The 18,307-nt window shown below is 45.3% G+C and overlaps 1 long non-coding RNA gene across 2 annotated transcripts in view; it reads right to left on the reverse strand.

Moving 5' to 3' along the window:
- Nucleotides 1–563, reverse strand: part of LOC136624725 (uncharacterized) — a 63,219-nt gene extending 62,656 nt beyond the window's left edge. Inside the window, exons 1-2 of one of the 2 annotated variants that reach the window (XR_010792405.1) lie at nucleotides 543–557; nucleotides 390–450 (exon numbers count right to left, since the gene is read on the reverse strand). This is a non-coding gene — a long non-coding RNA (uncharacterized lncRNA). Of the gene's footprint in view, nucleotides 1–389; nucleotides 451–542 lie in introns of both variants that reach the window. The other variant, XR_010792406.1, reaches the window with a different exon arrangement.
- Nucleotides 564–18,307: the final 17,744 nt, after the last annotated feature.

Raw genomic sequence — 18,307 nt, forward strand, 5'->3', positions numbered from 1 at the left:
CTACTGACAAATCTATTCTTCTTAGACAAGATTGGTGAGTGTGTTGATGTTAACCATGCCTTCATGCAAGCAACCTTTAGTAGATGTGTTATAAATACACATTACTAAAGTCCTAGGGGAGATAAATCCACAGTCAGACAAATTACTGATGGAGAGAACGCAAGACTACTCTCCCTAGGAGTGGGCATCCTGTCAAAGTCAATCCAAGAGTACACCAGATAATCTTGAAAGAGGTGTGAAAGAACCCAAGGGAACCAACAAAGGACCTACATAAGACTCTACAAACTGGAAAGACTTATGTCTATGTGTTTACTATTAGAAGAACATAGAAGAATAGGAAAGACACAATGAAGGAAGCTACTGCTCTCCAAAAAAGCATTGCAGCCTACCTTAATTTTTTCAGAGACTACCTAGACGTCCTGCAATTTTTCTGGGAAAATGTTCTATGAACTGGTTAGACAATAGTTGAAAATTACTAGCACAAATGCACAAAGCTATGTTTAGAGAAAAAAGAATGCTGTACACCCAAAGCAAAACCTCACCCAAACTGTGAAGTACGGTGGAGAAAGTGCCATGATTTGGAGCTGCCTTGCTGTCTTGGGGTCTGCAGTTTTGCGATCATTGAAGGAATCCATAGAGAAAGCCTGGTAGATCCAGCAAAGGAAGAGTTACAGTTTGTGCTGCCAAATCTTTAGGTAGAATAGGGAGTGCAGTGATTCACCACACTTAGCAACAGATGAAGCCAGGTCATATATTTGGATCTAAAAGCTACATGACTAATTTAGCGTTAAAATTAGTATATAGTTTTATGTGTTTTAATATGTCAGTAAAGTTTGATAATGATACATTACCATATTGCATTTCTGCTATTAAGCAACTACGATGAGTAACAGTGTTGCTGCAGCACAACAGGTGAGAAACACTATGGACATTCAGTTCTGTAAGAGGTTTGCTGCTTTTACTGTATGTATCTAAGAACCAATGATTGTAGAACCCCTTTTCCATATTCGTTATCCCCTCTGCAAGTTATTACAAGATCTGCTATAGGGACCTCTCACGAGGGACAGTGCAGACATTTCTGCGTCACAAGGCTTCCTGCTGTGGAATAAAGGACATCTTGTGGAATTGTTGTTGATATCTAACATATAGGATATATAATTCCACAAGAAATTCTGCAAGACGTGTTGTGGGTAGAACCGAAACTAAATCCATGCTAATTCACAAAACCCGCATCTGTGCTGCGTCATACCAACAATTCTGTCCAGTGTGAAAGGTCTCATATAAGGTTTTTATGTGTATGTGAGGTGGCAGGAGTGAGGGGATTAGAAGATTTAAGGTCACCTGCACATGGGTGGATTAGCATTGTGGAGTCCAGAGTTGGCGTCCGCACGGCAAATCCACAGCAAATAGCATTCATTACATTCTATGAGGAACCGCTGCTTCCTGCACACGATAGGAAATTGATGATTTCTGCTTGCGGAGGAAAGATCGCAGCATGTTCTATTTTTGCGCAGATTACGAGCAGACAGCTTACTTTGAAGTCAATGGAAGTTGTCCAGCCTGCGGCCCTTCTGCAATGGACATTGTGGAAAGGCGCGGGAGCAATAAACATTTGAAAAAGAAATCTGTACTGCGCATGTCCAATGGTTCGTCATCCAGACCATCCGCAGTACAGAGGAAGACTACAGAAGACAGGTATGTGGGGTCGCCAGCCGAGGTCAGAGACGGATTCCGATGCTCCGCCGTGTGCAGGCAGTTTTTTTTTTATGGTTTGCTATTAATTTTATTATCTATTTAATGTTTTTGGATACATTTCTATATATTGAACTTCAAAGAAATGGGCAGAGTCCACCGCTTACATCACCTTGTGGGGCAAATGAACATAGAGTAAGCATATCTTGCCACAAATAAAAAAGATAGCGTCTTCCAGGTCCAGACATAGAAGTGTAGTGGTCCGAAGTTGTAGTGTTAATGAGTGTGAATAACCATTGTGAGTAAATCGTGTGTGTGCCCCTTTAACTGTGTAAGTGACATTGGTTGTAAGTGTTGGATAGATAAGGGGGTGGAGCTTAAGAGAGTAGAGGAGAGAATGTAGTCGGAGGAGGTGGATGTCTCAGCGTGAGGCTGAGGCATTGAGTAACAATTCTCCTGCTACCACAAAGAGAAGAAAAGTAATTTAAGAAGTCTGAGAAAAGAGAAGCATGAGTGAATGCTTTTACTGTCTCAGGAGTACAAACTTCATGGACGGTCTATCAGATAACTGGGACTGGGGACGTCTGGAGTTCAGAGGGAAAAGTGTCTCCTAGTGAGTATGTGAAGCTGAAGGTGTGAAAAAAGCAATGAAAACTTGTAAAGGAAACGTTATATCTAAGAAGTGTACTATTCAAGTGTTTTGTTGGAGAACCAAAGCTGGAAAAGTACCCATTGTACTCTCTGATCGCGGATATACCCACAGCCCATATGCAACTACATTGTGTACTGGATGTGGATACCCGCATCATCGCTAAGCGATGGCGTGGGAAATGCAAACAAAAAAAGGTGTACTGCGCATGGCTGCCTGTTTGAGTACACAGTTATGCGCAGTACATTACGAGGGGCGTACACAGGGTCATGGCTGGGCTCACAGCTGGGATCCGCTGCGGCCCACCGCAAGTGAATTCCACATCGGCCGTGTAAGCCAGATAGGGTATCTATTTTGGGGTGCAATACTTCATTCATATGGATGCTGTACAAAAAAACTGTTTTTAGAATGACACAATTGGCAAAAAACAAAAATTGCTTAGATTCATTCAAAAACTGTGGTGTTAAAATACGCATTACACCCCTAGAAGAATTCGTTAAGGGGTCTAGTTTACAAAATGGGGTAATTTGTGGGGGTTCTCCGTCATTTTGGCCGCTCAAGGGCTCTACAAGTGGGCAATGGGGCCTAAATCACCTTCAAGCAAAATGTCTGTTCTGAAAGCCACTGGTTACTCCTTTCAGTTTGGGCCACATTGTGCATACAGACATAATATTAGGGCCACAACAGGTATGTTTCTGAACACAGAACAAACAGGGGTATCCATTTCGGTGTGTAAATCCTCATTTTCGTGTGCACTATAGAAAAAAAAATGCCTTTAAAATGACATATTTGCAAAAATATTGAAGTCCCTGCGCTGAGCCAATCAGAGGCAGCTCTCACTCACACCCATTCATGAATTCATGAATGGGTGTGAGTGAGAGCTGCCTCTGATTGGTGAGGCTGTGACCAATCAGAGGCAGCTCATTCAGCAGGCGGGGATTTTAAATCCCCGGCTGCTGAATACTACACAGAGCAGTTCAGGAGAACTGCCGCCGGCCGCGGCTGAACTCTGTATATTTTTTTGTTCTTACACATTTCTGGATGAATTTCAGGGAAGGGCTTATATATTTAAGCTCTTCCCGAAAATTCATCCCGCGATCGCCGGCAGCCCATTGCTTTCAATGGAGCCGGCTGTATTGCCGGCTCCATTGAATTCAATGGGCAAACATCATTCTTCTCTGTCACAGCTGCCGCCGGCCCCATTAAGCGCGTATAGAGAAGAGAACAGGAAACGCAGATCGCAGATAGGTGCGATCTGCGATTTCTGTTCTATAATTTATCGGATCAGCGCATAAAAAGCGCTCATGTGTCCGATACCATTGCAAAGCAATGGTTTTATAAAATCGCCGGACGCATGCGCAAAGCGCGCGAATAAACGCCTGTCTGACTGAGCCCTTATTGCGTTTTTAGTGAGGCAAAATGCTAAAAATTAGTCAAAAGCATGTGCAACATATTGTACGCGTCGTTATGGACGCGACAGAACCAAATATGTAGGGGTTTTAATTTTTTTTCCTTTTTTTATGCTAATCTGAGAAAAAGCATTAAAAAAAGTGTTTTTTTTTACTTTCTTAAAAAAAAATTTTTAATTAACTTTTTTAATCTTTTTTTTTTTACAACATTTGTGTCCCCCTGGGGGACTTTCACCACAGCCCTGATGATCGCTGTGATAAGGCATGGCAGGGCTACTGCCCTGCCATGCCTTATCGCTTATACAGCGATCTCAGGCACTGGCAACAGGATGCCAGTGTCTGGCATCCTGTTGCCATGGCGACAGGCCGGGCTCTCACGATAACATTGCGAGAGCCGGCCGGAGACACAGAGGGAGCGCACTCCCTCTGTGAACTCTTTCCCTGCCGCGATTTACTTAGATCGCGGCAGGGAAGGGGTTAACAGCGGGGGGCGCATCTCCGATGCCCCCCCACTGTTGCAGTGGGACGCCGGCTGTGACTGACAGCCGGCTCCCGCTGCGGAATAGCGCGAGATCATATGTGATCCCGCGCTATCCCCAGGACGTAGGTTTACGCCCTGTTGCGGGAAGTGCCCTGCTCCCAGGACGTAAACTTACGCCCTGCAGCGGGAAGGGGTTAAAGGCCATAAAAATCACCTTATTGTGATTTGCTGCTTCATCTATTTGCCTTAGTAATAGATTTTCAGTAATTTCTGTTATATTTGGTGGCCTATAGAAAACCCCTATGAGGATGTACTGTAGTTTACAGTACTTCCCTTTCTACAATGCAAATCAATGGCAGAAATATAAATAAAGCTTGTGGAATTATGATTATAGATTCAGCACTTCTCATAAAAAATCTTTATTGAAATTTAGGCTGCTTTCACATGGGCAACAAAATCGTCCGCTTTTCTTGCATTGTGACAGTGCTACAAATCGCATGTATGTGAAGCCCATGCTTTCCAATGGGTTCCTTCACATTAGCGATGTTTTGTAGGCTGCTACATTGCAAGAAATATTGATGCGATTTGTGATGTTTAGTAGCCCATGTTTCCCTATGGAGCCTTCCTTCGTGTTGCATTTAGCGCACGAAAACTGCTTTTTTGCACGTGCAATGCAACTCCGACAGTAGGAAGTTCTACTGTTTGAGCCCTAAAATAATCCCTGCCTTAAAAAAAAAACAATACATCACCTAACAGGCGCTGTCCGCTCTGCCCGCTTCTCCTTGCTGGTCCCAGACACGCTTGAAGTTTTCAGCAGCTTCCTATACAGAGGTTCAAAAACCCTGCCTCCTTACCTCTTTCCAATCCACTGTCTGACGTCTAAAGACATTCTGATTGAAGGCTGTACAGCTCTGATGTTGGAAGACGTCCGGCAGGGTATTCTTACTGTATATTACTGGCCGCTCTGTTGTCGGGGTGCCTCTCCACCACAGTACTGGCTCTAGCCAGCAGATGGCACCATTGTATAATGGCAGAAAGAGAAAGCCCCCTAGGAAACCCTGGATCCAAAACTGGATTGCAAAGGGTTAAAGGGCTGGCTCTGATTGCTTCTCGAACACGGCAGCTCAACCAATCACTCCAGCGCTCGATGAACCAATCACAGCCATTCAATGCGATGGCCATAATTGGTTCATCAAGGGCTGCAGTGATTGGTTCTCGAACACCGCAGCTCAGACAATCAAAGCCAGCACTTCTTGGAGGATAAGTTTTTGAACCTCTTACCAGGAAGCACTAGTTGAAGACTACAAGCAAGTGTGCTGGTGACCTGCGAGGATAAGTGCGGCGGAGCAGACAGTGGCTGTTAGGTGATGCATTGGTTTTTTTCTTTATTGCAGCCAGGGCTTATTTTCGGGGTTGGGTTATATTTCAAGCCGCCTCCTCGAAAATCCCAGCAATAGAGTGCTACAAAGTTGAGCGTTTTTGTAGCACCATGCGCAACGTTGTAGCGACACAAAATCGCGATATCACCACAAGAAAATGCAGTGACATCGCAAAGAACTCACCTGCAATATCGCTGCGATTTTCTCGCGGTAATATCGCTGTCACCCGTGTGAAAAAGGCCTTATCCATAAGAAAGGTAAAAACGCTCACATGGGCGAAGAGAGACCAGTGGTTTTTGGCAAGAAACTAATTCTTAATCATAGCATATTACTTGAACAAGACGCAAGTAATTTAAAGGTACATGGCATGATATAAAAGACTGACCGCTCCTACTAATGAATAAATAATGAGGAAATGAAACACAATTCACACTAAAACTAGTGAAAAAAACTATAGGTATATTGAGATGCTCCCTGTCTGCAGCATCCAGACATTTTTTGGAAATCCACCATCCTCATTAAAGATTGCTGGCATTGAAAGGGTTTCCTCCCAGTGAGGGTGCCTTCATACCAGCGATGAAATCGCCTGATTTCCCAGCGCTGCAAAAAATCACAAAAATATGAAGCCAATGGCTTCAAATGGCTGCATGCACATGTGCGATGTTTTAACGCTTGCGATACGCATTAAAACAAAATCGCGGCATGTCCATTCTTATTGTGATCTCGCCCTATTAATGGGGCCGGCGGCAGCAGCGCCAACCCCACTAAAATCAATGGGAGATGCTCGCGATCCTCTGGCTGGGGACGCTACATGACGAGGATCTTCGGGTGATGGGGCTTGAAATATAAGCCCCCTCCTCCCAAAAAAAAATAATCCATGAACTGTAGAAATAAAAATAACAAACATTTATACATCACCTCGGAAGCGCTGTCATCTGTGGCCCGTCTTCTTGCAGGTGCCTGCACTCTTCTTCTCCTTCTCTTCGAGCAGGAGTTTAAAAATCCCTGCCTCTTGAAAGAGCTGCCTCTGATTGGCTGAGCGCTGTGACCAATCAGAGGCAGCGCTCAGCTGTCATTCAATGACATCTCCCATTGATTTCAATGGGGCTGGCGCTGCTGCCACCAGCCCCATTGGAGACAATGTGACAGCCACGGCAGGAGATTCCTTCAGCCCTGTTAAGATTCCTTTGCCTGCGGAAACGCCTGGCATCCAGGGCTTCAGAAGGATTGTGACAGCGATAATGGGGTATCAATCACATCCCGATATCGCTCTCGCCAGTGTGCAGGAGCCCTGAGAAGTAGAGACTGTTTTTTAAAACATTGCTTTCAAGAGTCTTATTGGATTTTGCAGTTAAAAAACAGATTTCCACGTGGTCTTAGGGTGGTTTTACATCCTATTGGAGGTTCTGGCACAAAATAATGGAAGAAAAGGTGCTATATGCTATGATTAAGGGCTTATTCACGTGGACACATTTCAGTGGGTTCTTTGACATGTTCATATTTTGCATGCGCATTTCAGTCGTACGAAAAAAAATACGCAACGTGTTCTATTGTCTGTGCACTTGTGCAGCGCAACAGCCCATTGGCATCAATGGATTTGCGTAAATGCGTGTGACATACACAGATAACCAATGGGATTTTGTGCGTTTACATTTGTGCACACTAAGACACGCAGCTGAGGATGAAATACACGGGTGTAAGCGCGTTTCGAACACGCAAATACATCAATTGTTTGCCAGCCATAAATGTGGTTCCGCCCGTGTGAGTCTGGCCTAAGGCTTAGCTTTTGGCTGAAACGCGTAGATCCCTGTTCGTACATGTGAGTGGTTTTACCTTCCTATGGATGTAGTCGAATAAAGTCTTTTTTTTCCAGATAGCTTTCCAGAGGAACCGCCTTGGCGTTGTCCTCCGTGCTCTCCGCTTATCAGAGGTTGGCTGTAAGGCATAACGCTTTGGATCATGGTTTTTGGTGAGCTGTATTTTACCTTTTTACTGATTCTATGCACTTTTTACACGCTCCCACAGTGCAGTACAAAGAACAGGGAAGTAGCTGCATTTTATTCCCATTTTTATGTTTCTCTGCAGTGTCTTGCTATTATTATCTCGCTATTGGGGAAGTACAACTTCTGTGTAACAAGCAGGCTAAAGTACAACTGGGGGGCTTGTTAACGTATTAATGGCGTAACCCGAGAACCGCAATGCCTCTGTGCACCCCGAATCTTCAGAACACAGACAGGTGACTCAGAAAGTCCAAATACAGCAGAACCTGTCCGTGCGGTGAGAGGGGTGTGGTCACGAGACGCCAGCGCCATTCTCTCTTTACTGTAGCAACACAGGTCTTGGAGAACAGAAAGAGTGAGGTCAACGTCACACGGGTGTAAGCATATTTGCGCACATTTTTGTGAAAAGAAAGTTGCATATTTACAGATTTATTATTTTATAATTGTGCGCACAAAAATATACGCACTGTTGCTCCAGCCATTGAAATCAACAAATTATTTAATGAGCGCCAGATGTGTTCTTTTCCTGGGCAAATTCAAAGGACACTCTATGTATGCTGCGTTTTATTTTTCACATGGACGTAAGCACATTCGTACCTCATATTTGCCCAATGGGCATTGCATTTTTGTGCACGCCTGTGCATGTGTATATTTTCTCCGCCCAGATGTTGTGCGTATTTGCGTGGGCAAAAATAACACGCAGGCATGCTTTCATTGATTTCAAAGGGCAATTAAGTTAAATTAGATTAATATGTGCTATGTTCGTGTGCAATACACGCAAAAATAGAACATGCTGAATATTTTTGTGCGCAAATAAAATGTGCGCCCAAAATATGATCATCTAAATGAATCCATTGAAATCAATGGGCTCTATACAGCGAGTATTGCGTGCCCAATATGCTGCCAAATGCATGAATAAGCTCTAAATGAACTTTGGTGTTAATGACTTCTCCAAAATGTATTGGACAAAAGGTGTATTAATTAACCCCTTAGGGCTTATTCACACATCCATATATGAACCGGGTTCTCACGCCCATCCGATATATGGTGTCCCTTTCGGCAGGGGGAGGAAGCGGTCTGTGCACTGAGCTCCCGCCCCCTCTCCACTGTTTACAAAGGGAGGGGCGGTCTGGGGGGGGGCTGACCTAAGCTCCACCCCTTCCATTACAAATGGTGGCGAAGGGTGGAGAGAGGGCGGGAGCTCAGTGCACTGCTCCCGACCCGGCCCGCCTCCTCCCCCTGCAGAAAGGGACACTGTATATTACATCATATTGTGATCGGGCGGGCAGTCTATCAAGCCACCGGCTTGCCATAACACCCGGACGGCTCCCTGCAATCTCATCGGATTTAAATGCCGCTGTCAGAATTGACAGCAGCATTTAAAAGGTCATCAGGTCATATGAGCCACGCGGCTCATCAGACTTGTTGCAGCCGGCACCCACATTGTATAGAGGGGAATAACCCTGCGAACTCTCTCCATACACGGTTAGGCTGGATTCACACGGGTGCCAGCATTTTTACGTTCGCCTGCCAGCGACGTAAAAACACGTGAATAGGCGCACAAATCTAACGTTTGTGTGCCCGTTCAGATGACCCTTGTCTGGTGCATATATGCCGAGCCCACAATGTTGCACCTTAAATGTTGTCATATCTTTCCTCTACGATCATACTATGACAGTAGTCACTGGTAGAGCTGATATAGGTCTACTAAGACCCTGCAGCTCTACTGTGGCAGGGGGCACCCGGTGGTTATGAGATTGCCAGGCCAAATAGTGGAAGTGACACTTCCGCTTTCTTTATTCACTATATACTGCTCATTGAGCGCTATGTAGCCTGAAAGGCTGTAGCCTGTAGGCTGTCACTGACAGCTGAGGACCTGACCTGCTCCTACTACATTGCAGGAGCGGGAACAATTTAATCCCACATTGTAATTTTACTATCACCCGAGATTAAAGCTCAGGACCAAGCACCGTAAATTTATGGTACTCTTAAAGGTTCTTAAAGGGGTTTCATCATTAGGAAAAGAAAATCGAGACTTACCTATTTCTCCCCTGTCAGTCTTCTTACCGCATTATCTCCTCGCTGATCTTCTCCTCTTTCCTGCAGTCCCCCCAGGTCACTTCACCTCCAGCCGGACAATTTTTCTTTCTTCTTCTGGTGACAAAGCGTATATTGCCGGAAGTCTGCTTCCTGCAGGGCAATGTACACTATGTCACTAGTGGCGAAGCATTCATAGCCTAGCAAGGAATGCCGATCTATTGCCAAGACTGCGCATGCACGCTGTTTCTCTGCAGTAGTATTTGAACTCTCGTGGCGAGACAGCTCGGCAACAGATCGGCATTCCTTGCTAGGCAGTGAACACTACGTCACTAGTGACGTAACCTACACTGACCTGTTGGATGGAGAATGCAGAGAATGGACGCTACATTAAAATAAGAGAATCCGTCCGGCTTGCGGTGAGGTGACCCAGGAGACTCGAGAAGATTGGTGAGGAGAAGATGCGGTAAGAAGACTCCCTGGGGAGGAATAGGTGAGTATTGACTTTTTTTTTCTAATGACAAAACCCCTTTAATAAGTAAAAGTGAAAAAATGTGTGAGGGTGCCCACACAATGTTTTGTCCAGTGGCTTCTACAGACCATTACTTAGCCAGTATAATAGATGGTACATGCTATTACAAATGCTTTAACCCCTTCCCGCTCCAGGACGTACATTTAGGTCCTGGAGCGTCGGGGTATGTATGCAGAAAGGTCGCGGGGCGACCTCTCTGCATACGGCGCGGGCGTCAGCTGTTTACTATAGCTGACACCCACGGGCAATAGCCATGATCGGCCATTCAATCCTGATAGCGGCATTTAAATCCCCCGAACAATGTACCTGCATGATGAACATCGTCCGAAAAAAAAAAAGAAAGAACACCAGAAATGCACTTTTTCAGTCACCCTGTCTCCCAGAAAAAACGCAATAAAAAGCGATTAAAAAGTCATATGTATTCCAAATTGGTACTATCGGAAACTACAGGACATCCCGCAAAAAACGAGCCATTGCTGAACTGCATCGACGGAAAAATAAAAAAGTTATTGCGCGCACAAAATGACGGCAGAAAATAATTGAAAAAAATTCAATGTCTTTGAAAAAAAAAAGTGTAGTTTAGTAAAAAAAAACTATACAAGTTTGGTATCGTAGCAATCGTACTGATGCATAGAATAAAGTTATCATGTCGCTATTCCTTTAGTTTCTAAAAACAAGACACACTGAAAGATGGCGGAATGTCGTTTTTTTTTTTTCATTTTACTCCACTTATAATTTTTTTAAAGTTTTTCAGTACATTATATTGTACTTTAAATAGCACCATTAAAAACTACAACTCATTCCGCAAAAAACAAGCCCTCATACAGCGACGTCGATGGATAAATAAAGGAGTTATGATTTTTTTAAAGGGGGGAGGAAAAAACGAAAATGAAAAAAAAAAAAGGGGCCGCGTCATGGAGGGGTTAAAATAAAGGGATTTGGAAGACATAATCCTTCTTAAATGTGTGCAACTTTGAAATAGCTAAGGCTCATGGGCAACGTAAAAACTGGGATCTCTATCGTCACCACTAGCAAACAAACCTGTAAGAGTTGTCACCTTCTCACCTGGTCTATAATTTCATACTTGTAAAATAATGGCTACTTTAGAGACTAGATTGATGTGACGTTCGCTACGTGAAAATAAAATGGGGTCATTCAAAATTTGCCGTGCCATGCAGGGAAAAAATTGCGGCATGTCCTTTCTTTTTCAGATATCCCCCGTTGTTTTCAATGGGGCCAGTTGCGGCAGCGTCAGCCCCTTTGAAAGTAATGAGAACATTGTGGTCCCCTGCCGTGGCTGTGACAGCTGCGCCAGGGGATTCCTTCAGCCCCGTGGGGATGCGAGGCTGTTTCCATGTGAAAACGCCCCACATCCACAGGTTTCTACATGGATTGCGAGGGCGATATCGGGCCGTGATTCACAAAGGAGCTGGCGCCGCTAGACTTATCTTAGGAACTCTGGCGTGGCCTGACAGTCACTCAATGTATCAAACTCAAATGTTATGATTTTACGGCGGTGGTGAGGATGTCACAAATCTAATGACACCAAAATCATCCACCAAAGGTCACACAAAGGGGTTAAAGTCTGGTGTAAGAAAAGCCTGTAGGCTTCTTTCTATTAGATTCTGTAGGATCTTAGCTGGTATTTGTCTTAAGGCTCTTCTGCAAATACTGGAAATAGATTGAATATCGGTTACAATTCATTACTAGTTAGGAATGCTGTAAATGCATTAGGACCTCAACTGAACTCCTCTCACAGATTCCTGGCCTCCAGACAAGCAGCATAACTCTACCTGCATGATACTAGATCATCTTTGGGAACTTACTTCACATCTGGAATATTGGAATAACTTTGTCATGGTACGTCTGATTCTTTAGTTTGAATGCTGTATATTTAACCTGGAACGCCCGTCGGTAGTGACTATGATACTTGACCTGTGTCATACAAACGTATTTGCACATGAAAGTTGTGCGCATGAAATACGCAGAAAATAGAAACTATTGATTTCAATTGGTCCTTTCACAAGTGCATATTTTGCATAGGCAATTGCATTGTACACCCCCCCTTCCCCCTCCCCCAAAAAAACAGCATGCTCCATTTTCCTGCGCACTTGCACAGGAAGAGAAAAAATCTTGAACTTATTAAAGAAACTGGCAACTTCAATGGCTGAGAACATCGGCGCATGTTTTTTAGCATGCGCAATTCTGCACGACTTACATGCGTAAAAAGTATAGTGAGCCCGCTGTTACAACTCCAAATGCGCAGCGCAAATATGCATGCGCTCATGTGAGACGGGCTTAAGGATGGACCAAAATTTACACGTGCAATAGCAGAGAATAGAGACCATTGATTTCAAGGCTTTGTTCACATGTAAGTATTTATAATGCGCATTTAGGTCGCGGAAAAGAAAACGCAGCGTGCTTTACTTTTCAGAGCACCAGAGGTCACCATAGAAGTCAATGGGACTGCGCAAGAGCGTGCACAATACGCGAGGAAATGCATAATACGCTGTGTAATTCCGATGGCAGAACACATCTAGAACTCATTAGACAAGTTAGTCATTTCAATTGGTGTGTTTTTGCTTGTCATGCGCAAATGAACATGTCTAGTGGGCGCAAAAAGTACAGTAAAATATGCAAATGCACTCGTGTGACGCCAGCCTACGGCTGGATTCAGACGAACGTATATCGGCTGGTTTTTCACGCCGGCCTATATACGTTGTCTCTCTCTGCAGGGGGAGAGGCTGGAAAAGCCGGGAGCAATGATCTCACCTCCTGACTCCTCTCCATCCCCTCCCCGCCCCTCTGCAGTATTTGCAATGAGAGGAGGCAGAGCGGGGGCGGGCTATATTCCAGGAATTAGCTCCGCCCCGCCTCTCCTCATTGAAAACAGTGCAGGGGGGTGGAGAGGAGGCAGAGATGGGGCGGGAGCTCAGAGCACTGCTCCCGACTCTTCCAGCCTCCCCCCCCTGCAGAGAGAGACGCCGTATATCAGCTCAGCGTGAAAACCGAGCCGATATACAGTCGTCTGAATCCAGCCTAAGGCCTCCTTCCCACGGACGGATTTCTGCCGCGTAATACGCAGCGAAAATCCGCCGCGTTGCCCGCAGCTATTAGGTTCTAATGAACCTAATAGCTCAATGCTTACGGTGCAGAATTCCATCGCGGAATTCCACACCGTGAAATCTCCCGTCCTCACCCGCGGCATGCTCTTTTTGCCGCGGGTGTACGCGCGGCCGGCTTCCATTGCAGTCAATGGAAGCCGCCCGCTCACGCTATCTTCCGCTGTAGCACAGCGGAAGATAGCGTGAAATCGCCTCTCTGCCCACCGCCACCGTGTCACGTCGAAGCGTCATGCGGGACCCAAGACGCCGGATCCCCTGGTAAGTATGGGGTCTCTGGGGGGCGCTGTGACCAGCTTCGCCGCGGAATATTCCGCGGTGGAGCCCGTCACGGCCGTGTGCAGCCGGCCTAAGGAAGGGAAAATTTACTGAGTTGCTGTGGCCTTACAGGTTGCCCTGGTGCTGACCCCCTAACAGCAATGTAGAGACTATAAATTTTCACATTCCTTGTCACTGGACTAAATGTTTACTGTTTTGCTCATCCCTCCCTGATATTTATCTAAGTGCTATTAATCACAATCTCTGTGCCCTCTCGTCCTGTCTCTGGTATTTATCTAAAGCAAATTAAGTTCATCATGTCTGTACCCTCCCATGTGATCATGTGTATGTATATGTTTTAATATAAATATGTCTGTAGACTTGTTCCATTTAGCATGAAGAAGAACCCTAAGTAGGCTCGAAAGCTCGCTATAACATCATGTATTTTTGTTAACGATTGAAAGGTATCATATCTATAACTTTTTAAAAATGCACATATAGGGGCACAACACATAAAACAACAAAAACAAAAAAAGTAAGTAAGGGGCGTGGTAAATACCATCCAACCACACCGTCACTAAAGATGGGCATCCAATTGTGCTGTGTGTGTGGGTGTTTGTGTGATCTGGTCACCGGCGACCACGAAGTTTTTTTGTCCTGCTTAAAGCCGGTAATGTATGAGGCAGGGGTATATTGGTACTTGGGGTTTGTAAGATAATCCCCAGTTGTTTTGGTCTTTTTTATTTATAAAGCCCACACACCGTAGATGGATGCAATTTTTAGTGATTTGAACGTTCGTTTCTTCACAATTCTTTTTTGCCCCCCCCCCCTTTTTTTCAAAGGAGGGTAGAGGTACCTGACCAATTCCTAAATGGATAGTCGGAATTGGCCTTGGCCGTAGGGATCATCTCCCGAGGTTGCTAGATATGTATGATGCCAACCTCCAGAGAGAGTCTCCCGGTTAGTATAGGACGGCCTCGCCTCTATAGATAAGGGTCGTAGTGTAAATACTTGACCCAAGCGTATTCGAATTTCCCTTTTTAGTATGCTGATTCTCGTATTTAATTGCTCGACGCGTTTCACCACTTCAATTCTCGTGGATCATCAGGAACATTATAAATCGGGATTGAGTAGAGACAGTATAGGTGATATCATGAGGTCACCAATAGACCAATTGATAAAGAAACGAATATCTTAATTTTTGGAGGGCCTGTTCATGCAGCAGGTTTCTCAAAGGATCGGGTCTAGCCTGGGTAGAAAGTTCGATACTCAAATTTCTCTTATTGACAAAAGCAATAATTTGAGATTTGCCAGAGATAGCGTATCCTAATGACCCAAATCAGCCTTGAATGCGAATGTCTGGCGTGGGGTGTTCAGGACTGATACGGGAATGTTCAAGCTGCTACTACTCACAGAAACATACCATAGGGATGCAGTATTATGCTGTGAGTAAAGTAGTATTGGAGCAATCCGTCTCTGTCCAGAGATTGGATAGCCGGTTCGTCCTATGCAATATGCATACTGGGACGCTAAGCCGGTATCGCAAGGGTTTTTGTGCCTGTGCTTATTCAGGACACATATCCCCAGGTGAGGAAAAGGAGAGAAGCACTAGCCCCCTGCTTCTCTATAGAGAACACCCCGTTCACCAATCTGCTGCTTCTTTAGCTATCACATAAACAGACTAGTGGTTTACTAGCCTGTTACGTGTAGGAGCTTATCTAACAGAACCCGCCCGAGTTTCTTTTCCCAGAGTGTCAGAATTGACAGAAGAAAAGGATGGATACAAGATGAAAATAACAAAAGTTGGTGTCCATAGCCCAGATGGTAGGCTAGGGAATGAGCTCTGGATGCAAGGTGCTTGCCTTATATAGTGCAGTGCCCTCCTTCAAGAGGGTGTGATCAATTTGTCCACCTATCAAGATAGACTACGCCCCCTTGTGTACACATCATGTGGATGGGAAGGGCTCATTTGTTATTATTAGACTCCATGTAAACCCAGCACTGGATCAGGAGTCCTCAATGGTTACTGGAGTGTGGGTCCTCTGATGTTGTGGAAACGATCGTCCCTCAGGGCTCCTCTCCACTGGCGACGGCGATAATTGCTGCGAGAAAATCGCAATGCCAAGATCGCACCGCATCGCCGCAAAACCGCAAGTTTGCGATTGCGCTGCGATGCGACGCGACATCCGCCCTGCCATTACGCTGTGTGTGCGAGAGAAAAAAACGCTGAAACAATCCCCCTGCTGCGATTTTTAATCCTCGCATCGCAGCCTGCCCCCAAACATCGCCAATGGAAGGCTGTCACAGAACCACACGTGCAGGACCTTCCCCCGAGAACCCGCACTCTCACATCGCACTGAAAACGCACAACTATCTCGCCAGTGGAAAGGAGCCCCCAGTGTGACGATCGGCGCGGGCTATGCCTCTACTGATGTGGTCTATAGGAAAGATCAGAGGGGGCTCATTATTTTGTCCCCGCCTCCTCGGTATTTGCTGGCCAATCCGAGTCCGGCTTAACGTCAGGGGGTGTGTACTCCCGTGACATGTGTCATGGTGCCATGACAACCTGAGCGACGCTGGATCCAACCTCCCTCCGTAACATCAGGCATGTGTATTGCGCAGTGTAGCGGACACAGGGCCGGACTGGGTCTGTTATTATCAGTCGCGGCGCTCGTATAGGTCCGTTCACTCAGGTGGGCCGTGGATCGCGTCCTACATACCGCCCCCCGACGCACAGCGCTGCAGAGACGTGGGGGGACGTCATGACGCGCGGCGTCTCGTGGGACGCATCTGCGTCTCATAGCAGCGAGACCTCACGTCCTGGTGACGTGACGTCACGATGTAACGCGTAGTGACGTCACCATGCGTGCCGCATCATCGGGACAAGCGGCTCAGTGTGGGGCCGTTTCTCAGGACTCTAATTGGCGTGCTGTCATAGCGTTATCGATGGGGGGGTGTGGCGACCTACGGGCGCTCACGGTGAGATGCAAAGAATGCATCTGATCCGTGATGGATACCCGGAAAAGACCAAGAATAGTCGGATGGGTCCGTGAGGGATAATAGGATCAGTATGTTCAGGGCGAGTGATGGACTTCACAATATTCACTATATTATCCAGAGTTTGAAGTGTGTAAATAAAGATGTTTGTCAACAAGGTTTTTTCTTTTTATTGCAGATGCTCCATGGGAAAAGACCCCGTGTTGGGTGTTGTTTGTATTTAATAGGTCCTCTTTGATAATACAGTAATAGATATTACAGGATTCATTTAGTTAGTTTTATATTTGTGACCCAGAAATTTAAGGTAAGTATAATACGATCTTGATCCAAAACATAAAGATAGCGGCGGATAATATGGTAAAACCGTAAGATTTGGTAAGGGTGAATGATGGACCATCACTTGTGGTCTTATTTATAGTGTCGCATGACGACCATGGATGGAGGTTGATTCAGAATTATAGTTCTTAGGCCCAAAAACAGAAAAGGTACTAGAAGGTTATCTGTTAGATGAAGCAATTAAATGACAGAATTTCATTTAGGCCAACTGGTTGTGTGGTTCCGCACCGGAAAATCCAATTGGCCTCTTTACGAAGTAGCAGGCTGTCAGGGTTGCCGCCTCTACCATCCGATCTAATTGCTTCAATCCCTTGGAAAGCCAAGCATTCAGCATTTCCATTATGGTGTTCCCACACATGGGTTGCTACGGAGGTGATCTCTTTCCTCCCTATATTGCCAATATGACCCAGTATTCTCCGTCGCAGTTGTTGACGCGTTTTTCCGATATACTGTTTTTTACAGCTGCATGTGATCAAATATACTACATTGGTTGACAGGCAATTGATGAAATCACGTATTTCATACTGTTTGCCTGTAGCATTCGCGGTAAAGGAGTTGCCTTTCAGAATATATTTGCATGCCAGACATTTGGAACATTTAAAGGTCCCATTTGGGATTGAGCGTGTGAGCCAGTTCTTACAAGAGGTGGTTGGTTTCAGATGACTTTTCACCACGTGGTCGCGAATATTCCGGCCACGTCTATAGGTGATTTTAGGGAGATCGGAGATATGCTGTTTGATATCATCATCTTTCTGAAGAATTTCCCAATAGGACTTAAGGATGTTGAAGATTTCCTGGTGTCCAGTGTCGTAGGTGCCAATAATTCTAATTACGTTTTTGTTATCTGGTCGCTGTTTTGGGATAAGGAGACCAGCTCAGGGGCACCGCGATGGGGACATCTTGTGCCCCCACCTACGCAAATTTGCTCCTGGGCTGGTGGGAAGAGAAAATCGTCTTTTCCAGCGACATGCCATGGTCCACACATATCCTCACATGGATTAGATATATTGATGACATCTTAATACTGTGGACCGGCACTAAACGGCTTTTCGAAGAGTTTGTAATGTGGCTCAATGATAACAATCTAAACTTACGATTCACAGCTGCAATAGACGAGAATACGATGACATTTCTGGATATCATTATCAAAATCGAAGCAGACGGCAAACTCACGAGCGATTTATATCGTAAAGAAACCTCTACCAATAGCCTCTTAGCCTGGGACAGTTACCACCCTTTCCCCCTACGACGAGGCATCCCTAAAGGCCAGTTCCTAAGGGCAAGACGCAACTGTTCCAACGACAACTGCTTCAACAAGGAATGTGACAAACTCCACAATAGGTTTCGACAACGTAAATACCCTATCGAAATTCTAAACACAGCTGAACAACATGCCCGCATTTGCAACAGGAGTT

This window comes from Eleutherodactylus coqui, chromosome 4, assembly GCF_035609145.1.
Source record: "Eleutherodactylus coqui strain aEleCoq1 chromosome 4, aEleCoq1.hap1, whole genome shotgun sequence".
NCBI classification, from domain to species: Eukaryota; Metazoa; Chordata; class Amphibia; order Anura; family Eleutherodactylidae; genus Eleutherodactylus; species Eleutherodactylus coqui.